Source organism: Heterodontus francisci, chromosome 8 (genome assembly GCF_036365525.1).
Source record: "Heterodontus francisci isolate sHetFra1 chromosome 8, sHetFra1.hap1, whole genome shotgun sequence".
Taxonomy (NCBI): Eukaryota; Metazoa; Chordata; class Chondrichthyes; order Heterodontiformes; family Heterodontidae; genus Heterodontus; species Heterodontus francisci.
In genome coordinates, this window is record NC_090378.1 from 93,553,314 (window position 1) to 93,565,414 (window position 12,101).

The window sequence follows — 12,101 nt, forward strand, 5'->3', positions numbered from 1 at the left end:
AAAAAAAATATCCTGTCCTATAAAGCAATTGGGAACAGCGAGATGGGATTTGTAATTGTGCAACTTGTTAAAGTAGGATTTCTGAGCTGCGTTCACATGCGTACATGCCTGCGTGCACATGGCAATAATCCAAATAACTGCAGCAACAAAGAATACCCAGCATGTGCAGTCAGTGTAACCAAGCAGTCACAGCTGAAGAGCACTGGAGACTCGCAACACAAAAAATAAAAAAAGACTTGCATTTTTATAACAAGTTATATTTATATACCGCCTTTAATGTGGCAGCACGTCCTAAGGTGCTTCACAGGAGCACTGGACAAAACTTGACATGGAGCCACATGGTCAACGAGGTAGATTTTAAGGAACATCTTAAAAGGAGAGAGGGGTAGAGAGGTTTAGGAAGGGAATTTGAAAGTTTAGCGTCTTGGCAGCTAATGGCACAGCTGCCAATGATGGAGAAATTAAAATTCAGGGATGCTCAAGAAGCCAGAATTGGCATCAGTACAAATATCCCAGAGAATTGGAGATTTCAGAGATAGGAAGGGAGGAGGACATGGGTAAACTTGAAAACAAGAATGATAATTTTAAAATTGAGACGTTGTTTAACCAGGAGCCCAGGGTTGGAGGGTGAAGGGGACATGGTGAGAGTTAGGACACTGGCAGCAGAGTTTATGGAGGGTGGAAAATGGGAGGCCAGCCGGGTATGTGTTGGAATATTCAAGTCGAGAGACAACAAAGGAAAGGGTGAGAGTTTCAACTGCAGATGAGCGGAGTTAGGGGCTCAGTCTGATGTTATGGAGGTAAAACAGGCAGGATGGTGCGTCTATGTTGTCAGAAGTTCATCTAGAGGTTAAATGCAACATCAGGGTCGTGAACATTCTGGTTCAAGCTCAGACAGTTGCCAGGGAGAGGGATGGAGTCATTGGCTAGGGAATGGTGTTTGTGTCAGGAACCAAAACAATGGCTTCTGTCTTCCCAACATTTAGTTGGAGGAAATTTCTGCTCATCCAGTGGGGGATATCGGAGAAGCAATCCAACAATTTAAGATTACTGGAGGGGTCAAGGTGGTGGTGAGGTAGAGCTGAGCATTGTGGGCAGGCGGTGGCATAGTGGTAATGATACTAGGCTAGTAGTCCAGAGTCCCAGGCTAATGGTCTGGGGACGTGGGTTCGAACCCCACCACAGCAGATGGTGAAATTTGAATTCAATTAATAAAATCTGGAATTAAAATCTATTCTAATGGTGACCATGAAACCATTGTTGATTGTAATAAAAACCCATCTGGTTCACTAATGTCCTTTAGGGAAGGAAATTTGTTGTCCTTACCTGGTCTGGCCTATGTGTGACTCCAGACCCACAACAATGTGGTTGATTCTTAAATGCCCTCTGAAATGGCCTCGCAAGCCATTTCCTTGTATCTAACGGCTACAAAGTCTAAGAAAAGGAATGAAATCTGACAGACCACCCAGCATCGACCTAGGCATCGGAAACGACAACGGTAAACCCAGCCCTGTCGACCCTGCAAAGCCCTCCTTACTAACATCTGGGGGCTTGTGCCAAATTTGGGAGAGCTGTCCCACAGACTAGTCAAGCAACAGCCTGACAGTCATGCTCACAGAATCATACCTGACAGACAATGTCCCAGACAATGCCATCACCATCCCCGGGTATGTCCGGTCCCACCGGCAGGACAGACCCACCAATGGTGGCAGGACAGTCAGGAGTTCTCAACATTGACTCTGGACGCCATGATGGCTCATGGCAAGGAAACCTCCTGATTACCACCTACCGCTGTCCACGGCCTCCCCCCACCCCCCCCCCCCCCCCCTCAGCTGATGAATTAGTACTTCATGTTGAAGACCAATGGGATGAAGCACTGAGGGTAGCAAGGACACAAAATGTACTCTGGGTAGGGGACTTCAATGTCCATTTCAAGAGTGGCTCAGTAGCACTACTACTGACCAAGCTGGCAGAGTCCTAAAAGACATAGCTGCTCGACTGGTCCTGCAGCAGGCAGTGAGGGAACCAAGAGGGAAAAATCTACTTGACTTCGTCCTCACATCTACCTGTCTCAGATGCATCTGTCAAAGACAGTAATGGTAGGAGGGATAACCACACAGTCCTTGTAGAGATCAAGACCCATCTTCACATTGAGGATACCCTCCATCCTGTTGCGTGGCACTACCACTGTTCTAAATGGAATAGATTTCGAACAGATCTAGCAGTTCAAAACTGGGCATCCTGGAGGCATTGTGGGCCATCAGCAGCAGAATTGTATTCAACCACAAATCGGTAACCTCATGGCCCAGCATATCCCCCACTCTACCATTACCATCAAGCTGGGGGACCAACACTGGTTCAAAGAAGAATGCAGGAGGGCATGCCAGGATCAGCATCAGACATACCTAAAAATGAAGTGTCAACCTGGTGAAGCTACCCAACAGTGGATGCAGCCTGTAATAGATAGGACTAAGCGATCCCACAATCAACGGATCCTGACTTGGAACTATATTGCCGTTCCTTCACTGTTGCTGGGTCAAAATCCTGGAACTCCCTTCCAAACAGTTGGTGTACCTACACCCCAAGGACTGCAGCGGTTCAATAAGGCAGCTCACCATCACTTTCTCAAGGGCAATTCGGGATGGGCAAAAATACTGGCCCAGCCAGCGATACCCACATCCCTTGAAAGAATAATAAAGAAAAAATGTGGCGCATGATGCTGTGTTTTCAAATTATGTCATCAAGGGTCATCCGTAGATGAGAAATAGGAGGGGTCCAATGATAGCTCCTTGGGGAGCACCAGAGATAAATGAGGTGCAGGAGCAGAAGGAGAATCCATTTCAGTTGGTTCTTTGGCTGTGACTGGATAGATAAGAATGGAACCAGGCGAGTGTACCCCCACCCAGCTGGACAAGCAGAGGAGGAGGGGGTGGTCAACCATTTCAGGCTGCCGACAGGTCAAGAAGGATGAGGAGCAATAGTTTACATGGGATGTTATTTTTGTTGTTGATAAGAGCTGTTACAGTACTTTGGCAGGGATGGAAAACTGTTGGAGGGATTATAATATGGAGTTTTAAGCAAGGCGGGTATGGATTTGGGAGGAAACAGCATGTTCAAGGCATTTGGAGAGGAAAAGGAGGTTGGAGATGGGGCGGTAGTTTGCAAGGATGGAGGGTCAAGGGTTTTTTGAGGAGAGGGGGAATAGCAGCAGATTTGAAGCAGAACGGGACAGTAACTGAACAGATGAAACTATTAACAATATTGGCTAACATGGGGACCAGGAAGAGAAGTTCAGTGTGACTAGGACTGAAGCAGGAGGCCAGTCTCATAGTGAACTGCACAATTTCAGAATGTCCCAAAGCATTTACAGCCAATTAAGTACTTTTTGAAGTGTAGTCACAGTTGTAATGTAGGAAACACAGCAGCCACTTTGCGCACAGCGAGCTCAACCAAGCAGTAATGTGATAATGACCAGATAATCTGCTTTAGTGATGTTGGTTGAAGGTTGGCCAGGATACTGGGGAGTTAGAACACCTTTGATCATCTTCGAAATAATGCCATGGGATTTTTACCTGCACCTAAAAGGGCAGATTGGGCCTTGATTTAACAGCTCAGCCGACAATGCAGTGTTCCCAAAGAAACATTTTCGGCACAGAAGGAAGCCATTCAGCCCATCGTGTCCGTCAATACTGCAACCGGAGCGTCAGCAGAGATTTTGTACCCAAGTTCTTGAAGTGCGGCATGAACCCACAACCTTCTGACTCGGAGGCAACAGTGATACCAACGGAGCCACAGCGGACACCCAGAAGGTAACCAGGCTTACACCAGTAACCGGATGCAATAGCAGATGAAATGAGAAGTGAAAAGCAAGGTCCAAAACATGGTCATCAATTTGGGCATCAACTGACAAAAACTTTTGATTGTTACTCTCTTCACAAAATTACATTAATTTGTAGTTTGCTTTTCCTGAATTTTATTTCCCTCCCTTGTAATTTTATTTCTTAAAAATAGCCAGACCAGATGACAACACATTTTAAACTCGCAGCTATTTCAAATAAATGGTTCTGTCTGGTAGGAAAAAATAACTTAGTGTTTGGGGGGGGCGAGTGTCAGTGCGAGTTCTACCAAATTCCCAGATGAAATATATGGACTTCAACACTCTTGGAAGAAAGAAAAATAGTACTTTTGTTAATGTGATTTCTGGAGGAGCAGGGGAGTTAGTTGGTCATAGTTTATCATCAGGGCAATGGGCAAGCCATATATCTCCACAAAGCTGGATGTCAGCTCTGGCTATAGTTCCAATGTTTTCTATGCCACCCGGTTGCCTTTTTGGTCCTTGTTCCTATTTGGAAAGTATCAGCATCTTAAAAGCTGTTAGGAAAAGTTCCTGACTAGGACTGAGGGCTCAAACAGATGGGGAGCAGGGTGAAAGGTTACGTAGAACTCATTGTAACTGAGATATGGTTTTGGGGATACATGTTTCCAACTGCTGCTCTTGAAATGAAGAAGCTGCTGTGTGGTACAGAGCTGCTGATGCTTGTAGGATCTAACCCACAAACAAGTTTTAGAATTTTAATTAATTCAAATACATTTTTTGACAATCTAGTCCATAACAGTGGTTATGGGCGGTGCAGTGGTTAGCACCGCAGCCTCACAGCTTCAGCGACCCGGGTTCAATTCTGGGTACTGCCTGTGCAGAGTTTGCAAGTTCTCCCTGTGTCTGCGTGGGTTTTCGCCGGGTGCTCCGGTTTCCTCCCACCACAAAAAGACTTGCAGGTTGATAGGTAAATTGGCCATTATAAATTGCCCCTAGTGTAGGTAGGTGGTAGGGGAATATAGGGACAGGTGGGGATGTGGTAGGGATATAGGATTAGTGTAGGATTAGTATAAATGGGTGGTTGATGGTCGGCACAGACTCGGTGGGCCGAAGGGATTGTTTCAATGCTGTATCTCTAAATAAAAATAAAATTAAAATAAAGTAGTGCTCAGAAAGTACATAAGTAGTCAGCACAGTTTCAATTCTGAATAAAAATACTTGGATCATAATTTGACAGTTATGGATTGCTGCTGGTATTTGCTTTTGAAATATGTGTAGCGCATATATTGATACTGAAAACTAAGCACATGGAAGTTACCTTATGGCAAGTTTGTATGTCACTGTTTGGGATTGTGGACCTCAAAACAAGTGAGAGCAACCACAGACAGAAGATGAAATGGTGTTGAATTTCTGCTCTCAGTTCACACCTGGTGGTAGGATCTTATGAATAAAAGCTAAGAATCAGATAAAGGGAAGATGATCAGTCAGTAGTCCTGAAACCAGATTATGAGTGGCTCTTGGGGAAAATCAAAGTTGTATAATCTCAACATTGTATTGGTGTGAGTTGGTTTTATATACATCCAAATTGTTGTTCTTTTCTACCAGCCATGCTACTGAAAAGCAGAGAAGACCCAATCCCAAACAGATCAGAAATACAGGTTCTTCGTCTTCACCCAATTAGGCTGCCAGCCACCATCAGACCATGCTGCATCTGCTGATGCTGAACACATCTGCTTGCAAGATATTTCAACTATGGCCTTTTACACATCTGGCCACTTGTACCATGTATAATTCTTAAAAGGAACAAAATAAAGCCCTGATCTATTTAATTTAAACTGTTGCGAATTGAATTCTATACAAAGAATCCCACTGATTCTGCAGGTATCTAAGCACCTTGACTATTGCAAGAGGTTTCAAAGCTACTGAAACCACTTGTGTATCCAAATAAATACAGACTTTACTGGCCAGAGCAGATTATGGTAAATATATAGATCAAGTTCCTTCAAGCAAAAATGTTAAACTCAAAACAGACAAAATGTGCAAGCAGTCAACCGTGCACCAATTCTGTAAGCTGAGATCGCCACGTTTTCATGAAATTTTGGGCCAAAGGTCCCAGTTTCATTCATTTCTGTCAATGAGCGTAACATATTCCAGAGCAGCTTTATAAAGGAACTGTTATTTCTCTGAACAACTATTTACAATTGGAGTCAATTTACAGATTCAACAAAAATTTTATTTCGAAAGCACCTTTAATGTAATAAAACATCCCAAAGCACTTCACAGGATTGTTATCAAGCAAAATGCAACACAGCCACATAAGGAAATATTTAAGGAGCATCTTAAAACGAGAAAAGAGGGGAAGAGAGGCGGAGAGATTTAGGGATAGAATTCCAAAGCTTAGGCCCTTCGGTCGCCAATGGAGGAGTGATTAAAATCAGGGATGTGAAAGAGGCTAGAACTGGAGGAGCACAGATATCTTGGTAGTTGTGGGGCTGTTGGAGATTACAGAGAAAGGGAGGGGTGAGGCCATGCAGCGATTTGAAAAGGAGTATGAGAATATTAAAAATTAAATGGAGCCAATGAAGATCAGCGAGTACAGGGGCAATGGATGAACTGACTTGGTGCAAGTTAGAACACAACAGCAGAGTCTTGGATGACATCAGGTTTATGGAGGGCAGGCTGTGGGAGACCGGCCAGAAGTGCGTTGAAATAGTCAAGTCTAGAGGTAACAAAGGCATGAATAAGGCTTTCAACAACAGATTAGCTGAGACAGGGGCAGAGTTTGGTGATATTACAGAGGTGGAAACTGAAGTGGTCTTAGAAATGGTGAAGTGGTCGGAAGCTCATTTCAGGGCCAAATACAACACCAAGACTGAACAGTTTGGTTCAGCCTCAGACAGTTGCTGGGGAGAGGGATGGAGTCAGTGGCTGATGAACAGAGTTTTGTTACAGACAGGAGAGAGACGATAGGGATGGCTCCCCCTTTTTCCACCTCTTGACTGACTGAGGACAGCGCGTTTAAAAAAAAAGTGTTTCAACTCCCCAGTGCTTTAGCTGTCAGGAACAAACAAATGATTGGTGATGAATGGTTTTCTCATAAGTTCTAAAAAGATAAATGTTTATTGCTCAACACCTGAATATATACACAATTACACCCACTCTCACATTCATACACACACACACACACACACAGAAAGAAAAGCATATTATAAAAGTAGCATGCATTTATGTCTTATGATTTCAAGAGTTCTCGGTTACACTTAGGGCGGCACAGTGGCGCAGTGGTTAGCACCGCAGCTTCACAGCTCCAGCGACCCAGGTTCAATTCTGGGTACTGCCTGTGTGGAGTTTGCAAGTTCTCCCTGTGTCTGCGTGGGTTTCTTCTGGGTGCTCCGGTTTCCTCCCACATGCCAAAGACTTGCAGGTTGATAGGTAAAATGGCCATTAGCAATTGCCCCTAGTATAGGTAGGTGGTAGGGAAATATAGGGACAGGTGGGGATGTGGTAGGAATATGGAATTAGTGTCGGATTAGTATAAATGGGTGGTTGATGGTCGGCAGACTCGGTGGGCCAAAGGGCCTGTTTCAGTGCTGTATCTCTAAACTAAACTAAACTTGCTTTCCTCCAGGGTGAAGACTTGAAACGATGCAGACCTGTAATCCTTTTTGTTCACCAAAGAAAAGCTTTGAAGATTTAGGAGGACAGATTTGCTGTTGTTTTATATTATATTCAAAGTAGCAGACCTCTCTTGTTATATTCCAGTCAAGGTTCAATGGCAAAGCCCTGGCATGGTTCCTCAGGTGCAAAGTTCAAGGTCAACTCCAGTCTCTGCCAACATGTGGCTTAAAGCTGGTGGTCTTAAGGTATTTTGTCTTCATTGACAGATATTTCTGCCTCTGTCTGCCCATAATTCACCTTCTTAAAACCCTTACCAGAAACCTAGTTTCTGTCGTGTGACCAGAGCATCTCTTTCCATTGTCCTCAAACAGTTTCCGATGCTAAGGCCATAGTCTGACAATAGAGGCACAATGTGTGTACATGTTCTTTCTGTCTGCAAAGAACAGGGCCCTGTGTATTAATATATGTAGCTTCCAGTACATGCAAATGAGGCTACATATAATACACAGGGCCATGTTCTTTGCAGACAGAAAGAACATGTACACACATTGTGCCAGTTTCAGCTAAGCAAAATAAGTGACAACCATTCACTGGCTCATTTCTCAGGGCAATGCCTTGACCAAACTGCTTGGTTTAAATTTCAAACAAAGCTTGGCATCTAGCTGACAGTCACCATAAACTGGTGCATTCTCCATGGCAACGCCTCTACCAGAGTCCACTTGCCAACCAATCAGTACTCTCTTCTCAGTATAAATTTGTTACTTCCCTTACATTGGCATTCTTGTAAATTGTCCTGATGAGTGCAAGACGGAAAGCTTCGACAAATGTCTCTGTTATCAGCAATAAAACAGTTAAAGTTAGGGCAGTTGAAACTAAGCCCCAAGGAAGCCCAAATTAGCACTTCACTGCAGAACTCTGAAACCAAATCAAATTGCAAGATTAACTTCTAACCTTTGTCATATCACAAAACGTCATGCATCAGAAACAATAAATTAAAATAACACAAAATCTCTGCTGACACTCCAGCGAAGTACCAAAGGAGTGCAACAGTGTTGGTGGTGCCATCTTACGGATGCAATGTTAAAACCGTTTGCCCCTCTCAGGTGGACGTAAAAGATCCGATAGCACTATTTCGAAGAGCAGGGGAGTCCTGGCCAAGGTTTATCCCTCAACCAGCATCACTAAAAAAAGATTATCTGATCATGATCACGTTGTTTGTGGGAGCTTGCTGTGTGTTAACTGGCTGCCACGTTTCCTACATTGCAACAGTGATTACACTTCAAAACAATTTTTTTATCGTAAAGAAACACAATTCATTTTATGCAGTTCAAGATGCTCACTGTGGGTATTTTTTAAAAATTCTTTCATGAGATGTGGACGTCACTGGCAAGACCAACATTTATTGCCCATCCCTAATTGCCCTGGAGAAGGTGGTAGTGAGCTGCCTTCTTGAACTACTCCAGTCTGTGTGGGGTAGATACACCCACAATATTGTTAGGGAGGGAATTCCAGGAATTTGACCTAGCAACAGTGAAGGAACAGCGATACAGTTCCAAGTCAGGATGGTGTGGGTCTTGGAGGGAACCGGCAGGTGGTAAAATCTTTTTCTCATGAAGCTGTTGGAAACAAACATATATATTCAGCAATTTCGGCACTGAATAAGTTCAACAGGTCTGACACAGTCTATGGGAGCCCACAGTTAGAGATCCATCGGTTTTAAATCCTTGCCTCCCTTTGTACCAAAAAGACATAATCTGGATTCTGTATCCCGTGGTAACAGTCACTACTTGAAATATTTTAAAGCCTGATTATTTTTATTCCGTGCCAGGTCATGAAACCGCTGTGTTGTAAATCCATCTGCCATCTGGGATAAGGCTAGGTCAAAACTCCATACATGACTTCTGTCGGGGGAAGAGACAAAATGATTGCTCTAAACTAGCGCTGTGAAGGCTCAAGAAGTCTGGATTAACAAGCAAGGTGCGACAGGTACAGGGAGGATAAAAATAAAAATCAGGAAACAAGTTGCTTATTCGAATGAGTTGAGGTTGAGCACAAATCTTGCTGGAGTGCAACTAATAATTTTCAAAAAGGACATTTAGTTCACATTACAATTAGTGATTCATTGCATGTTGTGCACAACAAAAGAATATATCGGACTTGAAACTCACTGGAAAGGGAGAAGGCTTTCTGAAAAATGGCAGAGCATAACTGCTGGGATGGAAGAGCACCCTATTCCCTTGTGAGCTGCTTTGGAATTTTTACAGCTGCAATTACTCTTCACCATGCAATTTTCTTCCAGTTGTGCAGTCTTTTGCCAGACTATTTATACACTATTTAATTTACTCAAGTTCACTCGAGCTTGGCAGACACAAATCATGTATCCCTTTTGCAGCTATATGTAGTGCTAAGCAGATCATACTATTTTAAATTAGTGTTCCTAATAGCATCATATAAAGCATCATTTGCAAATGTTTTCATTTATTGCCAGTGGCTGCCTAACTTGCGATTTTTCAAAGATAAAGCTCCATGCTAACAAAATCCCTCAGAACCAATGCTGCAGCTTTTGAAATGGTGATTAGCAGGCAAGACATGCCATTACCTTTTCCGATGCCTCAGGCATATTGTACCTATATTAGCAGCAACCATTACAAATCTGAAGTCTGTAAGTTATACCTTATGAGATAAATCAGTCCCATTCACATCTGACTCCTCTTCATCTCAGCATTTAACAAGCAACAGGCCTATCTGAACTTTTGATGGCAGTCATGAGCATTGCTAATTGCATTCAATGTGCAACTGCCACATGGAAGGGTCACTGGAGGTGATAATGATCTCCAACATCTCCAGATATCAGCAAGCACATGTGCACAGAACAAAGATTTGATACTGCTGCACCCTTCAGAGTTTTAGTATCAATCTCACGGATTGACAATGTGATCACCAGTGGCACATGTTGAGATTAGACTTCTAACAGCACTATTTCCATACAGTGTGCGAAGCTGAGGAGGGCAGAATGGTATCAGCAGACTGTAACAGAGCTGAGCACCAAGCTCTGCTTGTGACAGAGAGCGTAGGGTTGATGAATGTAATTTTTTGGGACTCATTGTCGCCAACTTCATAATTAAGCTGATAGTGACTGAGGAGAAAAAGGCTATTGTTACCAGGATAAAGTGCCTGGGGATGTCAGCAGAAAAAGGAGTGATTCATGATGCAGTGTCACTGGGCTGGATTTTCCCATGAAGCTAGAGGCGGGTTTGAAGGTGGGCGAGTGGCAAATGTGGGCTGGAGCATGGCGTGCCAGTTGCCTGATGTGTTGCCACCTCGGGCGATTTTGCGACAATGCTTCTCGGGGACGATGGCCACATGCCCGTTAGCAGCGGGCAGACAATTAGGGTGATTAAGCAGGCACTTGAAAGGTTGCTTGAGACAGCATTAGAATTTTATCTGAGGCGCATGGGCTCCACGCTGTGTCAGCACCTGACGCAAGCAGATGAGGTGGCTGCACAGCGGGAAGCCCTTGACTAAAGTGGCAGACATTAAATCCTCCCTATAAAAGGGGAATCAGCACACAGGAGCTCATGCATAGCCACTAACTTACCATGGTGTAAGCAGAGCTCTAGGATCGGGAGTGCTGACCGAGAGGGTGGGTCTTGGAGAATGGCTCATTCTGCAAGGGAAAAGGTGGCCCCCGAGGTCCTAGTGCCTGACTCCATCTCTGATAATGGGGGCCACCTACTCAGAGGCAGCCTGGTACACTGGGGAGCAGTGGCCCCAACAAAGGCAGTCACATGGTGCACATGGACACAGAGGTGCTGGTTGAGGGACAGGAGGGACCAGAATGCGATACGTGGAGAATCGAGTGTACTGGCAGAGGATCAGCTTCCTCAGCATGTTGAAGCAGCAATGCTGCTGACAGTTTCACCCATCAAGACAGATGGTGGCAGAGTTGTGCACACTACTGGAGGATGACCTAATGCCACAAGGCTCAGGGGGACACCCGATGCCAGTAGCGCTCAAGCTGACAGTGACCTTGAACTTTCTAGTTTCAGGCTCCTTTCAGGGGTCAGCAGCTGACCTATGTGACATCTTGCAATCGGCTGCCCACAGCTGCATATCTCAGGAGAGATGCACTTTTTCTGAAAGCATCTGACTGTTGCCTTCAGCACAGATGCAACCAGTCAGGCAGAGAACTGTGGAGCTTGCCTCAATGACAGGATTCCCTCAGGTGCAGGGCATGATCGACCCCACGTCTGTGGCCATCAAAGCCCCATCATCTCAGCCCAGAGCATTTATCAAACATGCACTGGTGTGCAGCTATCATAAGAACATCCTTCAGGCATGCACAAGATTTCCTGGTGGCGGTCAGGATTCATTCATTCTGGGGCAGTCGCAAGTTCTGCAGCTGTTCATTCCACCACAGCCTCTGTGGATGGCTCCTGATGGCCAAGGGGTACCTAGTAAAGAGATGGCCACTGACCCCTGTGTGAAACCCCACAACTGAGGCACAGGAGTAATACAACCTCTGCCATCTCAGCACAAGGACCACCATTGAGCAGGCCATCAGCCTCCTGAAGATGCAGTTCTGATGCCTTGATCAATCAGGAACACCCTGCAGTACGGCCATTCAAGCGTTGCCCACATTGTTGTGGTCTGCACAATATGGTTA

The 12,101-nt window shown here is 44.6% G+C and overlaps 1 protein-coding gene across 9 annotated transcripts in view; it reads right to left on the reverse strand.

Moving 5' to 3' along the window:
- The window catches only part of nos1apa (nitric oxide synthase 1 (neuronal) adaptor protein a), a 442,663-nt gene that overhangs the window by 355,459 nt on the left and 75,103 nt on the right, over positions 1-12,101 (reverse strand). The gene's annotated exons all lie outside the window — the stretch shown is intronic.